The 23524-nt window shown below is 46.4% G+C and overlaps 1 protein-coding gene across 9 annotated transcripts in view; it reads left to right on the top strand.

Annotated features, from left to right (window-relative positions):
- The window catches only part of RFX2 (regulatory factor X2), a 207384-nt gene that overhangs the window by 79190 nt on the left and 104670 nt on the right, over positions 1–23524 (top strand). For 3 of the 9 annotated variants that reach the window (XM_063599802.1, XM_063599801.1, XM_063599800.1), the window contains exon 1: positions 9347–9539. The exons of 3 other annotated variants lie outside the window; for them this stretch is intronic. The gene's annotated coding sequence lies outside the window, so the exon portion shown is untranslated. Of the gene's footprint in view, positions 1–9311; positions 9540–23524 lie in introns of those variants that run through there. 3 more of the 9 variants (XM_063599794.1, XM_034945947.3, XM_063599799.1) reach the window with 3 other exon arrangements.

The following is a 23524-nucleotide window of genomic DNA, read 5'->3' as shown; positions in this document are numbered from 1 at the left end:
AAGAAGAAAAAGGGGGGAGAGAAAGAAGAAAGAAAGAAAAAGAAGAAAGAGAAAAAAGAAAGAAGAAAGAGAGAAGAAAGAAGAGAAAGAGAGAAAGGGGTGGAAGGAAGGAGGGAGAAGGGGACAGAGAAAGGTAAGGAAGGAAGAAAGAGTGAATAGGCCAGGTGTGGTGATTCATACTCATAATCCCAATACTTTCAAAGGCTGAGGTGGGAGGATTACTTGAGCCCAGAAATTTGAGGCCAGCCTGGGCAACATAAGGAGACCCCATCTCTACAAAACATGAAAAAAATTGCTGGACACGGTGGCATGCCCTTGTGGTCCCAGCTACTCAGAAGGCTTAGGTGGGAGGATCACTTGAGCCTGGGAGGTCAAGGCTGCAGTGAGCCATGGTCACACCGCTGCACAGCAGCCTGGGTGACAGAGCAAGACCCTGTCTCAAAAGAGAAAGAAGGGAAGAGGAGAGGAGAGGAGAAGAGAGGAGAGGAATGGAGAGGAGAGGAGAGGGAGGGAGAGAGGAAGGAAGGAAGGAAGAAGGAATGGAGGGAAGGAGGGAGGGAGGGAAAGAAGGGAGGGAGGGAAGGAAGGAAAGAAGGGAGGGAAGGAGGGAGGGAGGAAGGGAGGGAGGAAAGAAAGGGAAAGGAAGGGAAGGGAAGGGAGGAAGGGAGGGAGGAAGGAAGGAAGGAAGGAAGGAAGGAAGGAAGGAAGGAAGGAAGGAAGGAAAGAAGAATAATTTTCCCAGTTGAGCCTTCAGATGAGCCTGCAGCCCCAGCTGACAGTTTGGCCAGAATCTCCTGAGAGACATGGAGCCAGAACCACTCAGCTAAACTGCACCCAGATTCCTGACCCACAAAAACTATGTGAGATCATGAATGCTTGTTTTAAGCTACTGATCTTTGGGGTAATTTGTTACACAGCAGTAGATAGTGAATACATTCAGTTCCCTTATATGTAAATGGGACTAATAATGCAAAAATTATCATGAAGATAAAATGAGTTCATATGGCAAAATGATGGAGAAACTATTAATCACATAGTAAACAATAAATGTTTGTATATTGACTTTAAAGGGTAACAGATATAGATAGATATCTACTATAAGACATACACACACACACACACACTGTAGGTAGACATATACTTTATTTTATTTTTATTTTTATTTTTAATTTATTTTTATTTATTTTTTTGAGGCAAGGTCTTGCTCGTCACCCAGGTTGGAGTGCAGTGACGCCATCTTGGCTCACTGCAACCTCCACCTCCCAGGTTCAAGCAATCCTCCTGCCTCAGCCTCCCAAGTAGCTGGAGTACAGGCATGCACCACCATTTCTGGGGTAATTTTTGTATTTTTTAGTAGAGACAGGGTTTCGCCATGTTGGCCAGGCTGATTTCAAACTCCTGGCCTGAAGTGATCCACCTGCCTTGGCCTCCCAAAGTGCTGGGATTACACGCATGAGCCACCATGCCTGGCTGGTAGATATACACTTTAAAGGGTACTACTTTAAAGGGTACTCTTTTTAAATAAATATCTTTCTTTAAAAACACAAATAGGAGTGCACTATGAACACTGTACTGCATTTACTTTTTTTGTTTAATAAGTAGATTGTAGCCATTCTCCTATACTGCTCAGATAGTTGCATCTTATTCTTTTTCATTGCTGCATAATATTTCATTGTTTAGCTGAATGCTGCTTTGGGTAATCAGTGCTTTATTGTAGGCTGTTTAGGGTGTTTCCAGGTTTTTGTCATCCACTTTTTCTCAATGCCTCATCTTAAATTATGTTTTTTACTCACAGACTATTCGAGGTGACAGAGACCCATCCTTGGAATCATTTGATGCTGGGGTTTCAAGTCGGTGATTCTGGGCATGCAAACACTCTGTTGTGCCCCTTGCCTTCAAAACAGCTCCATTTTCACCTGTTTGACTCCAAACCCAGGTCTCTAGACACCTAACCCTCCTCACTAGCCTTCCATGGGAATTGAAGATTTACCACAGCTTTATTATGGGGTGATGTGAGGCAAAGAATTCATTTCACAGCCAAAAATTTGGGAATACACCTAGGTAATTTCCTTTTTCTTTCTTTTGTTCTTTCTTTCTTTCCTTCCTTCCTTTTTCTTTTCTTTCTTCCCTTCCTCCTCCCTCCCTCCTTCCCTTCCTTTCCCCCTCTCTTCCCTTCTTCCCCCTTTCTCTTTCTCTTTTTTTCTCTCTCCCTTCCTTTCTTTCCTCTTCCTTCCTTCCTTCCTTTCTTTTTTTTTCCTTCATTGACAGAGCCTCTGTTGCCCAGGCTAGAATACAGTAGTGAAATCACAGCTCACTGTAGCCTCATATTCATGAGCTCAGTCCTCCTGCCTCAGCCTCCCAAGTAGCTGGGACTACAGATGTGTGCAACCATGCCTGGCTAATATTTTAAATTTTTTTTTAGAAATGGAGGTCTCACTTTGTTGCCCAGGCTGGTCTCAAGCTCCTGGCCTCAAGTGATCCTCCCACTTTGGCCTCCCAAAGTGCTGGAATTACAGTCGTGAGCCACTGCGTCCGGCCTAGATCACATTTTGTTTATTTGTTCCTCCATGGATGGACACTGGAGTTGTGTGCATTTTCTGGCTTTATGAGCTAATGCTGCTAGGAACATTCATGTAGAAGTTTTTGTGAAGACCTAAGTTTTCACTTCCTGTGGGCAGACACCTAGGAGTGGAATTGCTGGATCCCATGGGAATTCCACTTTTTACATTTTGGGGAACTGCAACTTTGAGTTTTAGAAGTGGGAAAGTCCCAAGGAAACCAGGATGAGTTGGCCACCCTGAAAATGATTCCTCCTTGGTGTCACTTGCCCTTGAGCCTTAGGTAAGAGGAGCAAGGGAGTCAGGTGTTGCCTTGTGCACACCCCTTTCCCTCTACCACTACCTGGTTATCCACTCCTGTGGCTTCTTCTGCTGCAGACTTCAGCTCTGCTATTTCCCCTCCAAGCTGTGCCCAACAAGGTCCTCCAACATGGTTCAAGTGGCTACTTTAAGGAGGCAAAGCTTTGTCTCTGGAATGAACTGGACCAGAGTCCACTAGGAGAAAATATCAGCCTTATCTCCATTCATTCAAGAATTAAGCTTCATCTATCTCCTCGCTGTCTGCCCTGGGTGTCCTATGTCAACAGGAATGTGGCACTTCAGCAATTTCTCTTTTCTTTTCTTATTAAGAGACAGGGTCTCTCTCTGTCACCCAGGCTGGAGTACAGTGGCGTGATCATAGCTCACTGCAGCCTCCATCTCCTGGCCTCAAGCGATCCTCCTGCCTCAGCCCCCCAAGTAGCTGGGACCACAGGCACATGCCACCATGCCCTGCTAAGTTTTTAAAATTAATTTTTGTAGAGATGAGATCTCACTGTGTTGGCCAGGTTGGTCTCAAACTCCTGACCTGAGGTGATCCACCTGCCTCAGCCTCCCAAATTGCTGGGATTACAGGTGTGAGCCACTGTGCCTGGCCCTTAATGTATTTTCTAATTTCCCTCATGATTTCTTCTTTGAGATTGAAGAGTTTTACACATTTTGGTTAGTTAAGAAATATATAAATACTATAGTAAATATGCCACATTGCCATGAAAAAGGGCTGAAGTTTGCTTGAGGAAGTTGCTATTGAAGGATTGCAGCTTGTGAGTTATTGTGAAAAGGTAGAAAAGTCATCTGTAATCAGATGGAAAGTTGTAATGCTAGGCGTAGATAAATGTGGCTCATAATTCACAGGAAGCTGAGGTGGCTGGTAGATATTTCAGATGTGTGCTTATGCATATTTTGTGCAGTCCTACACGATTTGGTCCAGACAGGTGCAGTTTTCTATTTACCTAGTGTTTCTTGCAGACAAAATTGTGCATAAAGAAGGCAAAATCCACATTATGCTCAAATTGTTTCCTATTATATCCACCACTTTGGGACTAACTGACATTTCAAAGACAAGCATTCTAGCAGAACGGAGCGTACAAATCAGCTACAAGGCACCTCCTGTCGCACCCTAAAATGTTATCCCTCACTCCCCACATCTAGTCCACTAGAGTGTTCTTCCAAATGTACCCTCAGTCCACCCACTCATGTCCACCTCCACTACCAGGTCCCTAAACCAAGCCACCATACTTTCCCACCCAGGAGAACTGGGACAGACTCCTAGGATCTCTCTCTGTCCCTTTTGTCTCCTACAATCTATTCCCCATGAGGTGGCTCAACTGAGCTTTCATTTTTATTTTTATTTTCATTTCTGTTTTTTGAGATGGTGTCTCTCTCTGTTGCCCAGTCTGGGGTGCAGTGGTGCGATCTCGGCTCACTGCAACCTCTACCTCCCAGATTCAAGCTACTCTCCTGCCTCATTCTCCAGAGTAGCTGGGACTACAGGTGCCTGCCATCATACCCAGCTCATTTTTGGGTTTTTAATGGAGACCGGGTTTCACCATGTTGGCCAGGCTGACCTCAAGTAATCCACCCCTCTAGGCCTCCCAAAGTGCTGGGATTACAGGCATGAGCCACTGGGCCTGGCCTCAACTGAGCTTTTAAAATTATAGTTTAGGCTATGCATGGTGGCTCATCCCTGTAGCCCCAGTACTCTGGGATGCCAAGGAAGGAGGATCACTTGACGTCAGGAGATCAAGAACCTGTCTCTACAAATAAAAATAAAAATAAAAAAAATAAAATTCTTGTATTTAGCCAGCCTTGGTGGCACATGCCTATAGTCCTGGCTACTTGGGTGGCTGAGGTGGGAGAATCCCTTGAACCCAAGAGTCTGAGGTTGCAGTGAGCTGTGATCGTGTCACTTCACTCCACCCTGGGCAATAGAGTAAGAGTCTCTTTTTTTTTTTTGAGACAGAGTCTCACTCTGTCGCCCAGGCTGGAGTGCAGTGGCACCGATCTCGGCTCACTGCAAGCTCTGCCTCCCGGGTTCACGCCATTCTCCTGCCTCAGCCTCCTGAGTATCTGGGACTACAGGCGCCCGCCACCATGCCCGGCTAATTTTTTGTATTTTTAGTAGAGACGGGGTTTCACCGTGTTAGCCAGGATGGTCTCGATTTCCTGACCTCGTGAGCCGCCCGCCTTGGTCTCCCAAAGTGTTGAGATTACAGGCGTGAGCCACCGCGCCCGGCAAGAGTCTCTTAAAAAAATAATTAATTGACAAAATAAAATAAAATCACAGATCGGATGACATTCCACCCACTCCCCACCCCACCTGTCCCCGCACACACCCCTGCTTAAAACCCTCCATGGGGGCCGGGCGAGGTGGCTTACGCCTGTAATCCCAGCACTTTGGGAGGCCGAGGGGGCCAGATCACTTGAAATCAAGAGTTTGAGACCAGCCTGACCAACATGGTGAAACCCCATGTCTACTAAAAATACAAAAATTAGCTGGGCGTGGTGGCGTGCAACTATAATCCCAGCTACTCGGGAGGCTGAGGCAAGAGAATCGCTTGAATCCAGGAGGCGGAGGTTGTAGTGAGGTGAGATCGTGCCACTGCACTCCAGCCTGGGTGACAGGCGACTCCATCATAAAAAAAAAAAAAAAACAAATTAAAAAGAAAATGCTTTGGAATTAGATATAGGTGGTGGTTGTACAACACAGTGAATGTACTAAATGCCACTGAACTGTTTCCTTTTAAAATGGCTCATTTTATGGTATGTAAATATCACCTTAATTTACAAAAATGTGCCGCACAAAAGCAGGACTCTAAGAATTTGCCACCTGTTGGCTTGTCTTTTGCTACTCTGTGCTTGTCTTTTGAGATAACTGGGGCCACAGTTTCCACCTCTGGCCAGGGCTGGGAGCGGGAAGACGTCTAGCTTAGCTAAACGGGTTGACCAGCAGTTCCAGGACAGGCAGTCACCTTACTCCCCGAGGCTACAACCTGAGATCGCACCACTGCACTCCAGCGTGGGCCTGGGCGATAGAGCAAGACTCCAGCTCAAAAACAAACAACAACAACAAAAGACACCCTCCATTGGTTTCCCAGTCTGATCGTGACTTCTTCCTTACGGCCTCCAATAAAATGACGGCCATCATATCATCCCCTGACTCACTCACCCCACCCACTCACTGCTCTTCCCCTTTCACTTGGCTCCAGCTGTGCCCAAGGACCTGCTTTCTGTTTCTTCCACATCAGCTTTCACCCCAGGGATTTCGAATTCCAAACTATTTTCCTTTGTTCCTCGTTACTCCAATGTTGCCTCAAATGTCAGCTCCTTAGAGAGACCCAGGGTGACCAACTCTTCCCGCTTTGGGGATTTCCCGGTTTTAGCACTGAAATTCCCATATCCTGGGAAACCCCTCAGTCTTGGGCCAAGCAGGATTGTTGGATATCCCAGGGAGATCATCTCTGGCTGCTCTATCTAAGATAAGCCCCACCCACCCACTTCTCCCACCAAGCCACTACTGTATCACTTTTCCTATGGGCATGGGAATTTTATCTATTTTATTTACACCTGTGTCCCTAGCACCTAGCAAATAGTAGGCTCTATCTATCTATCTATCTATCTATCTATCTATCTATCTATCATCATATACTATATATACACACACATATATGTGGGTATATATATGTGTGTGTATATATATAAGTGTATATATATGGATATATATATATATATATATATATATATATATATATATATTAGAGACAGGTTCTTGCTCTGTCTACCAAGCTGGAGTTCAGAGGCACAGTCATAGCTCACCACAGCCTAGAACTCCTGGGCTCAAGCGATCCTCCCACCTCAGCCTCCTGAGCAGCTGGGACTATAGGTGTGCACCATTGCGCCTGGCTAATTTATTTTATTTTTATAGAGATAAGGTCTCACTATGTTGCCCAGGCTGGTCTTGAACCCCTGGCCTCAGACGATCCTTCTGCTGAGTCACTGCACTTGGACCTCAATAAATATTTTTGACTAAATTAATAATTGAATGAAAGGGACTGATTACTGTAGACCACTTGAGCTTAAGAATCTGTCACATGGCCGGGCGCAGTGGCTCCTGCCTGTAATCCCAGGACTTTGGGAGGCTGAGGCGGGTGGATCACTTGAGATCAGGAGTTTGAGACCAGCCTGGCCAACATGGTGAAACCCCGTCTCCACTAAAAATACAAAAATTAGCCGGGCGTGGTGGCGCGTGCCTGTAACGCCAGCTACTCGGGAGACTGAAACAGGAGAATCGCTTGAACTCGGGAGGCGGAGGTTGCAGTGAGCCGAGATCATGCCACTGCACTCCAGCCTGGGCGACAGAGACTCTGTCTCAAGAAAAAAAAAAAAAAATTAGAAGATGATGAAATCAATTTAGCAAATCACCGTCAACATTTTAATTAAAATGAAACAGAACAGGAAATATCAGAGTGCGTTAAAGTATCATTTCACGGTACTTTAGTTACAGTATCATTTGTTTTAGTTATAGATATGTTTGTGTGGACTGAGCCCCTAGGTAAAATGTATTTCCTGCTGTATGCTGTGGTCAAAAATGTTTGAAAACCACCCATCTGGTGATCAAGAGCATGGACTTTGGCACTAGACTACTAGGGTTCCGATCCCTCACAAGCTGTTTGACACTGGGCAAATTCACTCATTCTTTCTGGGCCTCAGCTTCCTGATCTGAAAAATGGGGAAAGGCCGGGCATGGTGGCTCATGCCTGTAATCCTAGCACTTTGAGAGTCCAAGGCGGGCGGATCACTTGAGGTCAGGAGTTCCAGGCCAGCCTGGCCAACATGGTGAAACCCCGTCTCTACTAAAAATACAAAAATTAGCTGAGCGTGGTGGCGGGCGCCTGTAGTCCCAGCTACTTGGGAGGCTGAGGCAGGAGAATCACTTGAACCCGGGAGACAGAGGTTGCAGTGAGCCAGATCGCACCACTGCACTCCAGTCTGGGTGACAGAGAGAGACTCTGTCTCAAAAAAAAGAAAAACAAAACAAAACAAATAAAAACGGGGATAATGCCTAGCATCTTTCTAAAGATGCGATTGTAAGATTTAATGAGTTTGCATATTTAAAAAATGCTTAGATTACTTTCGGGCACATAACAATTTGATAAGCGCTCACTAATATGATTTTTTGTTGAATGAATGAGTGGGGCTGAAGCCTAATCTCCTGCCTTTTCTCAGTACAAGTTGTTTTCTCCTATTCTTCCAGCCCCTTGTCTCGAATAACTATATGTTTACCTCTTTATTCTGTTTGCTGTCAATGTTCCCTCACTAGAATAAAAGTTCTATGAGGATCTGTCTGTTTCTGTCCTACTCATAGCTGAATCTACCAGCTTGAGAGGAGGGCTGGTGAGTTTGGCAAACATTTTCTGTAAAGGACCGTATAGTAAATGTCTTAGGCTTTGCGTGGGACATGCCATCTTTGCGCAACTACTCCACTCCGCCCCTGTAGTGTCAAAGCAGCCTTCCAAGCTGTTCAAGGAAATGGGCGTGGCTATGTTCCAATAAAGCTTTATTTACAAACCCAAGCAGGCAGAATTTGACCCGCAGGCCGCAGTTTGCCAATCTTTAAACTAGTTCAAAATACTGGACCCAATACAATAAAAGAGAGTCTCCTATCAGGTTCACACCCCACAAAAGCTCCTTTTGATAGTTTCTTTCTTTCTTTTTTTTTTTTTTTGAGACGGAGTCTCGCTCTGTCGCCCAGGCTGGAGTGCAGTGGTGCGATCTCGGCTCACTGCAAGCTCTGCCTCCTGGGTTCGCACCATTCTCCTGCCTCAGCCTCCGGAGTAGCTGGGACTACAGGCGCCTGCCACCACGCCCGGCTAATTTTTTGTATTTTTAGTAGAGACGGGGTTTCACCGTGTTAGCCAGGATGGTCTCGATCTCCTGACTCCGTGATCCACCCGCCTTGGCCTCCCAAAGTGCTGGGATTACAGACGTGAGCCACCGCGCCCGGCCGATAGTTTCTTTTAACCATGTAAAAAATATATATATATTTAAATTTTCAGCTGGGGGTCCGTGAAAAACAGGCGGCGAGCGAGAGTTTGCTGACCCCTGATCAGACTGTCCCCACATGTCCCACACTCCTCCTGTGGGGTAAACGAAGTCCCTTGGGTCCCCTAAAACTGGATTTTCCCAAAACGCGCCACCAACCCCCGGCGCCGCGCGCGCCACCGGTTCGCCAACCCTCTGAGCCGCGCGCGCCTCCCGCCAAGACCCGCCCCTCTTCGCGGCCATTGGCCGAGTCTCGCACTCTTTTTCACCGCGGAACGCCTCCTCCTTCCGACAGACTCTGAAGACAGCCAATGGAACGCCGTAGGGTCTCGCGCCCCGCCCTCCTGGGGCCCGTTGGAGGCGGGCGTGGGCGGGCCGTTAGGAAGGTGGGGCGCGGAACCTGGTAACCGTTGCCGGTAACAACGCCCCGCCCCGTCGGGCGGGCGGGCTGCGCGAGGCTGGCTGGCGGCGGGAGCCGGAGGAGGAGCGGCCGCCGCCGCCACCGCCGCCGCCATAGAGACTGTAGCCGTGGAGACTGTTACTTACCAACGGGGACCAACACGCAGCAGCCGCTGCCGCCGCCGCGGGAGCCGCTGCCCGAACTCCCGGCCCGAACTCCAGGTGACCGATGCGACCGCCCCGGGCCCAGCCCGGCCGGGGAGTGTGGGGGGCGGCGGGGACCCCGTTCGAGGGGCCGGGGGGGCGGGCAGCACGTCCCCGCCGCTCACCCCAAACGTCCGGGTGGTGCGCCCGCGGGACCCGCCTCCGCCACCGCGTCCCGCGCGCGCGGCGGAGTTTGGGGGGGCCCTGGCGACGTCCCCACTTTCCTTATTGACTGAACGCGGGGGAGGTGCGGTGCCGTCGCCTCACTTTTTACAAAACTTCCTGAGGTTGGGGCGTCCGGGGACCCCTTTCTCACGCTTACCTTCAAACTCGCTGAGTTGGGGGCGCCCCGGGAACGTCTCTCAAACTCCTCAAACTCCCTGAATTGGGGGCGCTTGGGGACCCTCTTCTCACTTTAACCCCCTAGATCTCTGAGTTGGGGGCACCCAAGGACCCGTCTTTTACTCATACCCTCGAATTTTCTGAATTGGGGGCGCCGGGGGACCCTCTTCTCACGTTTACTCCCCAGATCTCTGAGTTGGGGGCACCCAGGGACCCCTCTTTTACTCATACCCTCGAATTCTCTGAATTGGGGGCGCTTGGGGACCCTCTCCTCACTTTTACTCCCCAGATCTCTGAGATGGGGACATCCGGGGACCCCTCTTTTACTCATACCCTCAAACTCCCTGAATTGGGGCCACCTGGGGCCCTCTTCTTACTTTACTCCCCAAACCTCCGAAATTGGGGTGACCCCAGAGCCCTTCTGTCACTCTTAGTCGCAAACTTCTTGCATCGGGGGGACCTCGAAGACTCCCTTCTCATTTTTACCCCAAATTCCTAGATTTGACTTGTCCCGGGGATCCCCTTTTTAATGGACTCCCAGACATACTGAATTTGGGGGCACCCCTGGAACCTTTTTCTCATTCCTTAACTAAAAGCTGGTGCGTCTGCCCTGGGGAGAACCCCTCTTGCCCTTCTCACCTTTTCATCCCAAACTCCCCGAGCGAGCTTCCCCGGGAACTGTTTCTCACCTTTTTGCCCCAAATCCTCGCGTTCAGGTCGCCTCGGACACCCCCTCCCCTTCTCCCTGTGACCCCATATTCCTGAGTATGGGGGTTCGTGCGTCCGCCAGTCTTTCCACGTGCCCCCAAGAAGCCCCTCCGCACGTCCGCAGCTCTCCTCTTAGGACTGATCTGGAAGGGAGAAAAGTTTCACCAACGCGAGTGAAACTTTTTTTTTTTTTTTCAATTTATTTATTTTGTTAAAGAACCTAAACTGCTCCGGGCATTTTCTCCGAGGTAGTGCGAGTGCGTGTGTGTGTTTGTGGATTTAAACTCCACCCCCTGCCCCCACCGCCCACCAGCGCGCTCGCGGGCGCACACACACACTCACACACACACACTCACTCACACCCCGAATGCTCATTTCTTTCTTTTTCCTCCCTCCGAGAAGCCTCCGCGCTCCCTCGCCACCAGCCTCCGGCTCCGTTCCTTTTGGTTTTCCTCGCTGCACCGCTGGGAAAGTTGGATTTCCCGATCCTAGTGGCTATTTCAAGGGCCCCCGAGGGCCCCAAGCGCCCGGGCCATTCTGGCGGCTGCCGGCGCGGTTCATCTTCCTATTTTAACCTCCTGGTTGTGCGGCAAGAATGGGGAGGGGAGAGGGCAAGATGGAGCTCGGGACCCAGGGCTGGCTGCCTTACCCCCGCCCCCCCAGGCTTCATTCCTACTTTGGGGTGTTGTTAGCATTGTGCCTCCCTGCAATTATTTTCCTGCTTTGTATCATAAATGACCAGCGCAGGCTTCGATGAGTTCTTTTCCCTCTCAGTCAGCTTCATCTCTGTATCAAACCTTGTACAAGCTTCATTCTCTGTTTCAACTAAGAGTTCCCCAACAAAGTAACAGTAATAATAATAATGACACAAAACAACAAAGACTTTTTAAAAAATTTTTTGCCTGTACATATTGTTGACATGTATTTTATCTTTTTACATCATGCCCTGAAACATTGTTTGCTTATGGAAAGATCCTTACCTCCCGTCCTTCTGGATAAGGAGGAGGGGGGCATCTGTGCTTTCTCCTGCTCTAGTTTAAAGACTTGAACTGACTCTAAAATAACCTTAGAAACGACAACTCACCTACTCTGACCAGAGAAGTAAGAGTTTATGGTAACCTCCCTAGGAAAAGAATTTAAGTTCTTGAATTACTAGGGCTTCTTCATCAACAGGCGTGGTACGGAAGGCAACTTATAATGTATGATGGGAAAGATCACTGTTCTGTGATTCTGTGACAGTTCAACGGACTTGGGTTGGGAACGAGTTCTGAAATAGTTTGCTCCTGCAGGAAAAGCAATACTGAAATATTTTAGTTTTTTAAGTTCTTTCTTATAAACCACTGAATCTGAGAAGAGAGAGACAGTTATTACCTCAATAACAGGACAAGTTCTTTGAAATCACTTGATCTTTGCTTTCTGTGTGAAGGGCACGCATTACCTTAATGTATGTGTGATGTATATTTAAATACAACAATATAATATAATGTGTATGTCATGTATATTTAAATGTAAATACTCATCTTTTAACATTGTTTATCATTGAAGTACTGCTAAGGATGGTTCTGTCCACCAGAAATGCAGGTGCTGGGGAATTGTTTATCTGGGTCTTATTCCTTAGATCTAATTGTTTAGTTTTACATTAGCATTATAATTAATAAAAATATTAAATTGGCTTAACTTTAATATTATAATTGAGTCAAAATTTTAAATGCACCTGTGGATTTTTTTTTTTTTTTTTTTTTTTTTTGAGACAGGGTCTCACTCTGTCACCCAGACTGGAGTGCAGTGGCAAGATCTCAGCTCACCGCAACATCCACCTCCCAGGCTCAAGGGATTCACCTGTCTCAGCCTCCTGAATAGCTGGGATTACAGGCATGCACCCCCACACCCGGCTAATTTTTGTATTTTTAGTAGGGATGGGGTTTCACTATGTTGGCCAGGCTAGTCTCAAACTCTTGACCTCAAATGATCCAACCGCCTTGGCCTCCCCAAGTGCTGGGATTACAGGCATAAGCCACCAAACCCGGCCCCTGCACCTGTGGATTTTTGTTTGTTTGTTTGTTTGTTTGTTTGTTTGTTTGTTTGAGAGAGAGTCTTGCTCTGTCTCCCAGGCTGGAGTGCAGTGGCACCATCTCGGCTCACTGCAAGCTCCACCCCCGAGGTTTACACCATTCTCCTGCCTCAGCCTCCCGAATAGCTGGGACTACAGGCGCCCGCCACCACACCCGGCTAATTTTTCGTATTTTTTAGTAGAGACGGGGTTTCACCGTGTTAGCCAGGATGGTCTCGATCTCCTGACTCCGTGATCCACCTGCCTTGGCCTCCCAAAGTGCTGGGATTACAGGCGTGAGCCACCGTGCCCGGCCGGCACCTGTGGATTTTTATAGTAGCTAGTAATTGTTTTGCTCATAAAATGCTGGGGCCAGAAGGAACCACATCTTATAATATATATTTGTTTCTAAAGTTGACATCTATTTATTAAATATTTAAATATTTTTAAAATATATATTGAAATATTAAAACATGTATATATAATATATACTTATATATTTAAATATAATAAAATTTAAATATAAATATATTTTAAATATAAAACAAATATATTTAAATATTTACAAACATTTAAACAGTATACCCCCATAGGTACCCACTTACTTGTAAAATAGGAAACTTTTGAAAAACCAAGGGAAGTTCTCATCTTGCTTGTCGGGACACTCACTAAACTACAGGGGAGGAGAATGTGAGTGTGTGGGCCTGTCTCTGAAACTATGGGTCCAGGGCATTCCCACTAAACACAGCCGTATTTCTGAACTGAACTATATGAATATTCACCCGAAGTGGGGAAGAGAAGGACCATAAGTAACTTCATGTCAATTCAGGCCAGCTTTTGTCACCAAGTGAGTCCATGCCAAATTTACAAAAAAATTTCCAGTTTTCAGAGTTTCCTGGATTTCAGTATTGTTGTAAGGGGTTGTGGGCTTATGTATTTTTTAAAAAGATGTTTTGACTCCATCTCTGGAATTTAAATGGCGATTAGCTCCTCTGCTGGTCATGTTCTCATGTTCTTTCATGTACACATATGCCTGGTGTAGTGAAAGGTCTTATTTTGTTGGATGGATGGATGGATGGATGGGCAGGCCGATGGAATATACACTGGGAATTAGAGAAAAAACTGAAAACCACCTACTTGCTTCTTGGAAACTCTAAGATCAGCAAAAGGATTCTCATAGGAAAAAAAATATAGGGGAAGACCCAGAATGAAGTGGGTGAAAGGGATAAGGGTAGGTGAAGTAGGAGTGGCAAAAGGTCCAGAGAGAGGCCCTAACAGGTCTACAGGGAACTGGAGCCTGGGAAGCTCTGGACTGGCTTAGGATTCTAAGCTCTTCTCTGCAGAAAACATCTATCCAGCTGCCTGCTGGGTACATCCAGGTGGATTCTGACAGGCACCTTAAACTTAAGGTGGCCAAGCTGAGCCTGTCATAGTCCCCCCAGATCTACTCCTCCCAAAGCACCCCCCAAACTCGTTGGTAAATATCAACTCACTTCTTCCCATTACTCAGGCCAAACCTCAGGACTGTCCTTGACTCCTCTCTCCCAAGCCATCAGCAAATCCTGTTGACTCCACCTTCAGTAGTTCCCCAGAACCTGACCATGCCTCGCCACCTCCACTGCCAGCCCCTCTGGTCCCAGCCACCAGCATCTAGCCCGGATGATTCCACCACTGGTGCTCGGCAGTCTCTCAGCCCAGCAGCCAGACGGGGCCTGTTAACCCTGGGAGAGGCGGCGTCATGTTAAGTTCTACTTCATATCCCTCAGCTCGAAACCCTCCGACGGCTCCCATCTCATCTGCAGCAAAAGCCAAAGTCACCCCTAACTCCACTCCCCGCCAAGCCTAATACCTCTTTGACCTCATCGCCAAGCTAGATGCCTTCCCTCACTGCACTTCCACCCTGCTGGCCTCTGGAAGCTCCTTCCAGCTCTGCCTGGAAAGCTCTTTGCCCAGGTATTTGGAGGGCTGGCTCTCCGACTTTCTTCAGGCATTTTCTCAGATGTCACCAGGCCACCCACTTGAGAATGGGTGCTCTCAGCCTCCTTCGCTGCTTTCTCTGTCTCCTTAGCATTTATTCCTATATAACACACCATAAGTTATACGTATTTATTGTATTATCACTGTCCTCTTGTTAGAATGTCAGCTCAGTAAGGGCAGGAACTTCTGTTTTATTAACTTCTTTTTTTTTTTTTTTTTTGAGACGGAGTCTCACTCTGTCACCAGGCTGGAGTGTAGTGGTGCAATCTCGGCTCACTACAACCTCTGACACCCAGGTTCAAGCGATTTTTCTGCCTCAGCCTCCTGAGTAGCTGGGATTACAGGCACGTGCCACAACGCTCAGCTAATTGTTGTATTTTTAGTAGAGACAGGGTTTCACCATGCTGGCCAAGATGGTCTCGATCTCCTGACCTCATGATCTGTCCACCTCGGCCTCCCAAAGTGGATTACAGGCATGAGCTGTTTTATTAACTTCTATATCCCCAGGGCTGAGAAGAATTTTGGTGCTGAGTAGGCAATTGAGAAATATTTGTGAAATGAATAAACAAATGGTTTCCTTGACACTTATGGGGAAAGCATATGTAGAAATGAAGAGTTGAGAGCTGCATTGGGTGTGGTGGCTCACACCTGCAGTCTCAGCTACCTGGGAGGCTAGGGCAGGAGGATCGCTTGAACCCAGGAGTTTGAGACCAGCCTGGGCAACATAGCGACACCCTGCCCTTAAAAATTTTTTTTTTTTTTTGAGATGGAGTCTCACTCTGTTGCCCAGGCTGGAGTACAGTGGCACCATCTCAGCTCACTGCAAGCTCCACCTCCCAGGTTCAGGCCATTCTCCTGCCTCAGCCTCCCGAGTAGCTGGGACTACAGGCATCCACCACCACAACTGGCTAATTTTTTGTATTTTTAGTAGAGACGGGGTTTCACTGTGTTAGCCAGGATGGTCTCGATCTCCTGACCTCATGATCCGCCCACCTCAGCCTCCCAAAGTGCTGGGATTACAGGCGTGAACCACCGCACCTGGCCAAAAAAAATTTTTTTTAATTAAGAATTGCTCATAGGCACCTTAAGTTCATATTGCCATCTCTGAGTCAGTAGAGCCCAAATTGGATGAATCTGGATGAATGGGGTAGGGGAAAGAGGAAAGGAAAAGTTGCAGGTCATAGTGCTGGGTGTGTAGACCAGGGCTTTGGGGCACAGCAGAGAAGGAGTTAAATTGTGGCGCCACCGTTTATTAGCTTAGTGGCTCTGGGGCAAGGTTTGACATCTGTGAAATCGATAATAATAGCTCGTGTGGTTGCTATATTAGAAATAATTTCTATAAGCTATTTAGCACAGGGGCTGGCATCTAATAGGTGCTCAGAAAAAAGTAACTGTTGTTATTATTATTATTATTAGGATGAAGCAAATAAGTAGTAAGTGGCCTGGGATGATCAGTTTTTTACTGTGGTTTCCTGACCGGTACCAAATGCTAAGGAGGCGTTTAGTACATACATCTTGCTTGACTGAGTGGTCGGGCCTCATGCTGTCTGTTTTAGGGTAGGAAATTCCCTTAAATTAACCTAGAAACTCATGGGTACTAATATGTCCCTCTGCAAACATAAGTGCTTCATAAGAACAAAAACAACATGAAAAGTTGTTGGAGTCCTACATCTTGGTTGTGGCATGGGTCCCTCTGAAATGACTCCCCAAACATCACATTTATGATGAGTTTTGGGGAGTGGCCAGCTCTACAGATGAGAACATTTTAAAACTGGTTTCCCTTCTCTGTTATCACTGGCTCTTGGATGCCAACACAGTCGGAGTCTGGAAATGAGCCACTTGGAGCCGGGGACTGGCCTGGTCTTCGTGCCAGGACTTGAGTTGGGCCCTTAGGAGCAGACAGCCTGGCCTTGCTGCACCTCAGTTGTTTTTTCCTGAAAGTGCATTCCTGTTTTATGATACATAGGTCTTGCGTGTTTGAAAACCCTGTTGTATGCCCTGGCAATTCCTTATTCTTATTTTTAATGTTTGTGAATTCCATGACTTTCTAAAAAGTACAGTTGACTTGCCACTGCCTGTAGATGATACATAAAGCAGATAGATTTTAAATGCTGTCAGTCCATTTGCACCTGCTACAGTCCATGTTTCAAAGTGGAGAAAAAGCTGAAAAGCCATTAAAAATATGTAGAACTTACATGTAATGGTCCAATATAGTGATTATTTGTTATTTATTACATAATGAAGCCCAGATGTGCTATATATGGTAAGCCTATTTCTACTAAGATCTCTGCAGTTTTTTTGGACATGTGTGCATGTGTTTGTGTATATGTCTGAGACTGGGGGATGGGTAATTCATAATAAGAAACTTCTTTTAAAAAAAAAAAAAAGAGATGAAGTCTCGCTCTCTTGTCCAGGCTGGAGTGCAGCCTCAAACTCCTGGGCTCAAGCAATCCTCCTGCCTCAGCCTCTCAAGTAGCTGAGATTATAGATGTGAGCCACTGTGCCTGGCCATAAGAGGCTTCTTATATTTGAACTTGGCTGAAAAATTGAACAGTAGAGACAAAAAAGCAAGGCCGTGTGATGCGGACTGGGCTCCTGGCGTCCAGCAGTTTTTAAGGAGGTGACAGTTGAGCTGAGACTAAAATGAGGAGAGGGAACCAGCGCTGTGGGGTTCAGAAGGAAGAGCCTTCCAGGAAGGGGACAGCAGGTACAAAGGTCCTGCAGTTGTGTGGCTGATGCCTGGCGAGCAAAGCAAGGAGAGGCAGAAGAGGCAGGGGCAACCTGCAGGGCCTTGGAGGCCATGGGCAAAGTTTGGATGCTATTTGAAGTATAAACTGGATCATTGGTAGAGTTCACATCAGCCTGTACCTGTCAGATCAAAGGTGTCCAGTCATTTACTGGAAGACCTGCTTTTCAGACTCCTGACATTTGTTCATCATTCATTCATACAATCTTCATTTATTCATCCTTCATTCATTTATTCATTGCCTTCTTTGAGTAAAGTGCTATCCTATCCAGTTACAAAGACCAAAGACCAACAAGGAAGAGGAGTCAGTATCAAATAGGCTTTGCTAGATGTTTCTACAGGGCACAGAGGGCAAACAAAGTGGGGAGGCCAGCTATCCCTGGAGCTGAGGAAAGGTCTGAAAAGAGGATGTGGATCTGAACTGCATCTTGAGAATGGTGTTCTGCAGGCAGCAGATGGGGGAGAGGGGTGTGGCCATGTTTTCAGGACTGGGCAGTCCATGTTTTCGTGTCTCCGTGAATCTGATGACTATACCCTATATAAGTGGAATCATAGAGTATTTGTGTTTCCGTGACTGGATTATTTCACTTAGCACAATGTCTTCAAGGCTTATCCATGCTGTAGCATGCATCAGAATTTCCTTCCTTTTTAAGGCTAAAGAATATTCCATTGCATGGATATGCCACATTGTGTTTCCCCATTCATCCATGGATGAACACTTGGGTGGTTTCCACCTTACAGCTATTGTGAACCATGCTAAGCAGAGATCTCAAAGGGACTCTTAGGTGGAGGGACCTGGACAGAGGCTCAAAAGGCAAAGGAGGAAATAACTCAAGAACTGAGCACCATGAAGAGTGAGATCCAATGGCAACCAGAACGATTAGACTTGCCCAAGTCCCATGTGAAAAAGGGTTGTGTCCCCACAGAAAGGCAGAAGGCTTGACTCATGAACGCCTGTCTCCTGGAAAACTGTTGAAATTATACCAATGATATAGAAGTCCATTCCTAAAGCTGCAACAGCACTTAATTATACTTTTTTTAAAAATGCAAACTGTTTATCTTTTAGAAACTGTGCCATGTTTCCAAGGATACATTTCTGTCCAAAAGGTGATCTGTGGGGAAAGGCCTTAGAAGCAGTTTCCAAAAAAATTACCAGCCCACAAAAATGTATGCGGGCTCCACCCAGGCCAGTGGAAACCCAAAGAAAATAACACGAAGGCCTTTTTCCCACCTCTCCTGTCCTTCTCAGAATACATACAGACAGATGTAGCCTGCCTTGAGAAAAAATATATTTGGAATTCCAGACCCACTGAAAACAGACTAAAAGATGTGCTTCTGATTTTAAAAGGAATTATTCATTTTCTTGAAGAATTCACCCTACTAGGGACTTCGGTGAGGAGCTCTCTGGGGTCTCCATCCATTTCTTTAGAAAATATTTGTGGGCCTGAAATATCAAACATCTGAGGAGCTTATAATTAGTTAAGCATTTATGTGTATTAATATATCATCATGTGGACAGTTGAGAGGGGAGAAGGCACTAGACAAATTTAAAATTGTTAGAAACCATTGGCAACTGATATTCAGACCCTAAGTTAAAAACAGGATATATCTCAGGAGCAAATCTTTTGTGTAAATCCTGGTATTTTTACTGCAGACCCTTAAAATGACAGACGCGGGTGAGTAAAAATTACTTCTGGAAATGGATATGATTAAATTAATTAATTAATTCAATTAATTAATTCAATTAAATCAATATAATTCAATTAATTGCCAGCCTTGGTTCACACTGATGAGTGTGCTCATTGGAGAGACTCAGCATGCAAAAGAAAAGACTCATCAATTTGCAGTTAATTTCACGAACTGCCGGATGGTGGAGTCAGCAGCAGCGGCTGGGCCGCAACATGGCGCCTCCCACCTAGACTTCCGGTTAGGAAACTTCCACCTTCCTCCGATTTACGTGGGCCTGCATGAGCCTACTTCTCTTCTTATTCTAGTGCCAGTGGCCTCTGGAGTCTTGGTCCTTCTTACTGGAAGTAGCCCTCCTCTCCTGTTACAGAGGCAATAATTCTCCAGCCTTCAGGTCGCAGCCAAAGCCTCCTGCCTAATCACTTCCTGTATTGTCTCCCTGCGGCTCTTTGCACAGACCTTGGGCTCCGTCGTCTCTGGATTCTTACTGATCTCTTCCTCTTCTCCCAACCGCCTTGTCATGTCTCTTTGAGCTATGTCAGGAGGAACGGAAGGGCACTTTCTTACTACTTTTGTTAGCCAAACGGACAAACTGTCCCCTCCCCTTTGTTGTAACCACACATTCAAGGCTTCCTTCAGTCCAGCCCCATCTCCCTTTTCGTTGCCTCCCTTTCACTACTCCAAATGAGCTTGCCATACTTTAAACGGGTCTTGTACTTTCTTATCCCTTCTCTGGAATGTCATTTCTACTGAAGAAAATCCTACTCTTCCCTCAAGACCCTTCTTTAATCCCCTCTTGCCATGGAACCTTGAGATTTTCATTGAGGAGCTAAGTTGGAAAATATAAACTAGAGCTGAGTCTCTACCCTGGCACTATTGACATTTGGGGCCAGATTATTCTTGGTTGGGGAGACTGTTCTGTGCACTGTAGGATGTGGAGCAGCCTCCCAGGCCTCTACCTGCCAAAAGCACACTCCCCTTTCCCCAAGTGGTGACAACCAACTGTTTCCAGACATTGCCAGATGTCCTGAGGTGGGAGTGAGGGTGAACAGAATTGCCTCCCAGCTGGGGGCTGCTGGACTAATCAACCAGAAGTGGCAAGGACTGCAGGCAAATTGCCTCAGCACTTAGATTTAGCACTGCAAGGCCACTTCGACAGGTGGTAGTGATTTGTGCGTCTCATTTCCTATTCTTGATTGTGACAAGGTTCTGGAGGATGGAGACAGCTACCCCTGCCACAGCTCCCACAGGCTATGTTGTACATAGGGCTTCATATTTAACATGTGAGTGAATGAAACACATGAGCCCGAGTGCTCTTCAGGACGGCAAGGCCTACATCAAGATGGTAAACCTTCAGTTCTTAAAAAAAAAAAAAAAAAAAAATCACGCAGCCCGTGCCTGAGATCCAATAACCTTCAAACTCCATGTTTTCGATTTGATCTCAATTAACATTCCAGCTCTTTCAATATGTACTTTTCCTTTACCAAATTTCAAAAGAAATTTTAATCAAAGACCCCTACTGTTAATTAATTTCCCTTTTTACCCAGCCAAAATTGCAAATGAAGTTCTTTTTCCAGAAAGTTCGGGGAGCGGGGAGGGGTTTTATAACAGAGCTGCTGCTGAGTCTCATTGCTAGGAGCTGAGTACACAGTGGAGAATATGAAATCCCGAATTCTATGTCCCAGCCCATTGCAGTGGCTTGATTTGTCTCTTGTTTTGCTTTGGAACTTTTCAAAGATTTCACTCTGTTAAAAAGTCAATTTGGAACAAATATAGAGCTGTTATGTCTATTAGAATTGTTTCAGCAGCGAAATGTGGCACTCAGCATTTGTTGAACCAATGAATTCTCCTTTTTGCTCTGAGGGAAAGCAAGGTTATAGGGCAAGTTGTATTTTAACCCTTAGCTTTTTTTTGTGTGTGTGTGTGTGTGTGTGTGTGGTTCAAGCAGTTTGTGAAAGATTTGAAAGCTGCATACACTTGGGGTCACCCCAAAAAGTCAGCCCTGGGCCACGAGCAGTGGCAGAGGAAGCAGTTACAGAGAATTAACAGAGTTACATAAAATTTACTCACTTTGTAGGCAAATAGTTCTAACCTTGGCTCCCTTTCTTAAAGATCTATTTCCCCAGCTTTGTTCCCCAGCTCAAAAGCATTTCCCAACACGTGGATCTGCTACCACTGGATCTGCCAAAGCAGAATCCTCTTTTTTTTTTCCAGTTCTTTTTTAGGCCTTCCCAGTAGGCTGAGGAGAAAGTCTCTCGTGGGTGTTAAGGTACCTTTAACCCCTCTATAACACTCCTGACCTCTCACGTTTAACGAAGAACAGACTTCAAAACTTGAGAGCTGAGTCTTAAAGAAAAATAGTAAATGGTAGTATTGGTGGTCCTGGAATGTGCTAAAACCACCAAAGAGACACTGACTCAAGATCATTGCCCAGGTGGCTCTGACGAACTTGGACGAAAACGCATCTCACTGAAGTCTCTATCTTGCGGCCTCTTTACAGGTGTTGTTATCAGCCAAGCACCCACTGCGCTGTCTCAGTGCAGGGAGAGCCCCCATTTCTCAAGTTCCCTCAATGTAGCCCCACATTTCTAGTTAGACCAGTAAGAGTTCTCATCAGGAGGAGAGGTCGTTTTTAATGCAAGTCAAAATATAAACCACTGAGGCTGGGATAAACTTCATGGGTAGCAAAGTTCTTTTATTGTTTCCAAATAGACACTCTGGAATAAATTATACATTTAGTTGTCTGGTTACAAAGCTCATAGATAAAATAATGTATGACGTCATTTATCGAGTCATTCGCCTTCTCTGATCTATATAAGAATGTTCAATGCTGTGTGATAACATTTTTGATTCTTGTATAAGAAAAGAAGAAAGAGGGTTTTTCAAGAACAGCAGAGAGTGTTACGTTGGCCACAGAATCAAGCAAATGGGCAAAAAAAGCAGCCCTCAGTAAGGAGTAGCCAGACTTTAAAAGTAGTGCCTGTTAGATCACCAAGGTTATGTTTTAAAAATAAAGGGAACCTGGCACAGTGGCTCATGCCTGTAATCCCAACACTTTGGGAGGCTGAGGTAGGAGGATAGCTTGAGGCCAGGAATTCAAGACCAGCCTGGGCAACATAACAAGACTCTGTCTCCACACACACAAAAAATTAATTAGCTGGGCCTGGTGGTGCACACTTGTAGTCCCAGCTACTCAGGAGGCTGAGGTGGAAGGATTACTTGAGCCCACGAGTTACTTGAGCCGTGTTTGCACCACTGCACTCCAGCCTGGGTGAGAGGGTGAGACCTGTCTGTAAAATAATAATAATAATTAATAATAATAAAGGGTTGCCATGATGTTACCCATGGGTACATACTATGTGCCTGGTGTGTTACATGTATTACTTCTAATCCTTGTAAAAGCCCAGTGGAATTGGAATGATGATCACGCCCTCAGAAGGGTAAAGATATCTTAATGCATGTCTCAGTCCTTTGGGCAGGTAGCTGAGGAATCTTTCCTGCCGCTAGACTCCACGCAATTTGCCTTTCTCCTTAGTTGCTTCCCCTCTTTGTTGCTTCAGAAAGGGTTGGGCCCAGGGTCTAGGAAGAAAGGCAAGGCCCAAGTGAAAGAGAGATGTGTGGGTCCCAGCCTGGGCACCCTGCTCTTGCCAGAAACCCGAGTAGCCTGGACCGCTCGTTCTTCCTCCCCAGGGTCTAGTCCAAGGCTGTAGATGGAGCTGTCTCCTCTGTTGCCCAGTGTTGAAGGCTAGGGGTCATCTCATCTTCTCCCCACTCTGCTTCACCCCCACTAACCCACTGCCCTCTTTTCTACTCACTACTTCCTACAGGTCCCACCACCAAAACTGGTCTTGTGTTGATTCTTCCCTTTCTGTTTCTGATTATACTGTTCCAGTTCAGACCCTCTCATGCAGGACTGTTAAAGTAAACTTCCGATTTCTTCCCTTAGATGAAGGGTATGGTGTGGGTCCTCTTGTTCTGTGTTCTTCCAAATCTGGTGCTTCTAGCTGCCCTCAACAACGGCCTTAAGATGGTGGGGGACCCTGGGAGGGGGAGACCACAGGATATGGTGGAACATCATGGAATACCAGGAGTGCATTGAATTAAATCATGTGAACTCATATTTTATTAATGCAACATGATTAAATTATAAGAAACGAGGCCAGGTGCAGTGGCTCACGCCTGTAATCCCAGCACTTTGGGAGGCCAAGGTGGGCGGATCACGAGGTCAGGAGATCGAGACCATCCTGGCTAACACGGTGAAACCCCGTCTCTACTAAAAATATAAAAAGTTAGCCTGGCGTGGTGGCGGGCGCCTGTAGTCCCAGCTACTCGGGAGGCTGGGGCAGGAGAATGGCATGAACCCGGGGGGGCGGAGCTTGCAGTGAGCCGAGATCGCGCCACTGCACTCCAGCCTGGGAGACAGAGCAAGACTCCATCTCAAAAACAAAAAACAAAACAAAACAAAAAACAAAAACGAGACTGTGCACAGTATCA

The sequence above is a fragment of the Pan paniscus genome, chromosome 20 (assembly GCF_029289425.2).
Source record: "Pan paniscus chromosome 20, NHGRI_mPanPan1-v2.0_pri, whole genome shotgun sequence".
Taxonomy (NCBI): Eukaryota; Metazoa; Chordata; class Mammalia; order Primates; family Hominidae; genus Pan; species Pan paniscus.
Note: the sequence above shows the minus strand (reverse complement) of the source record. Positions and strands in the feature narration are given on the sequence as shown.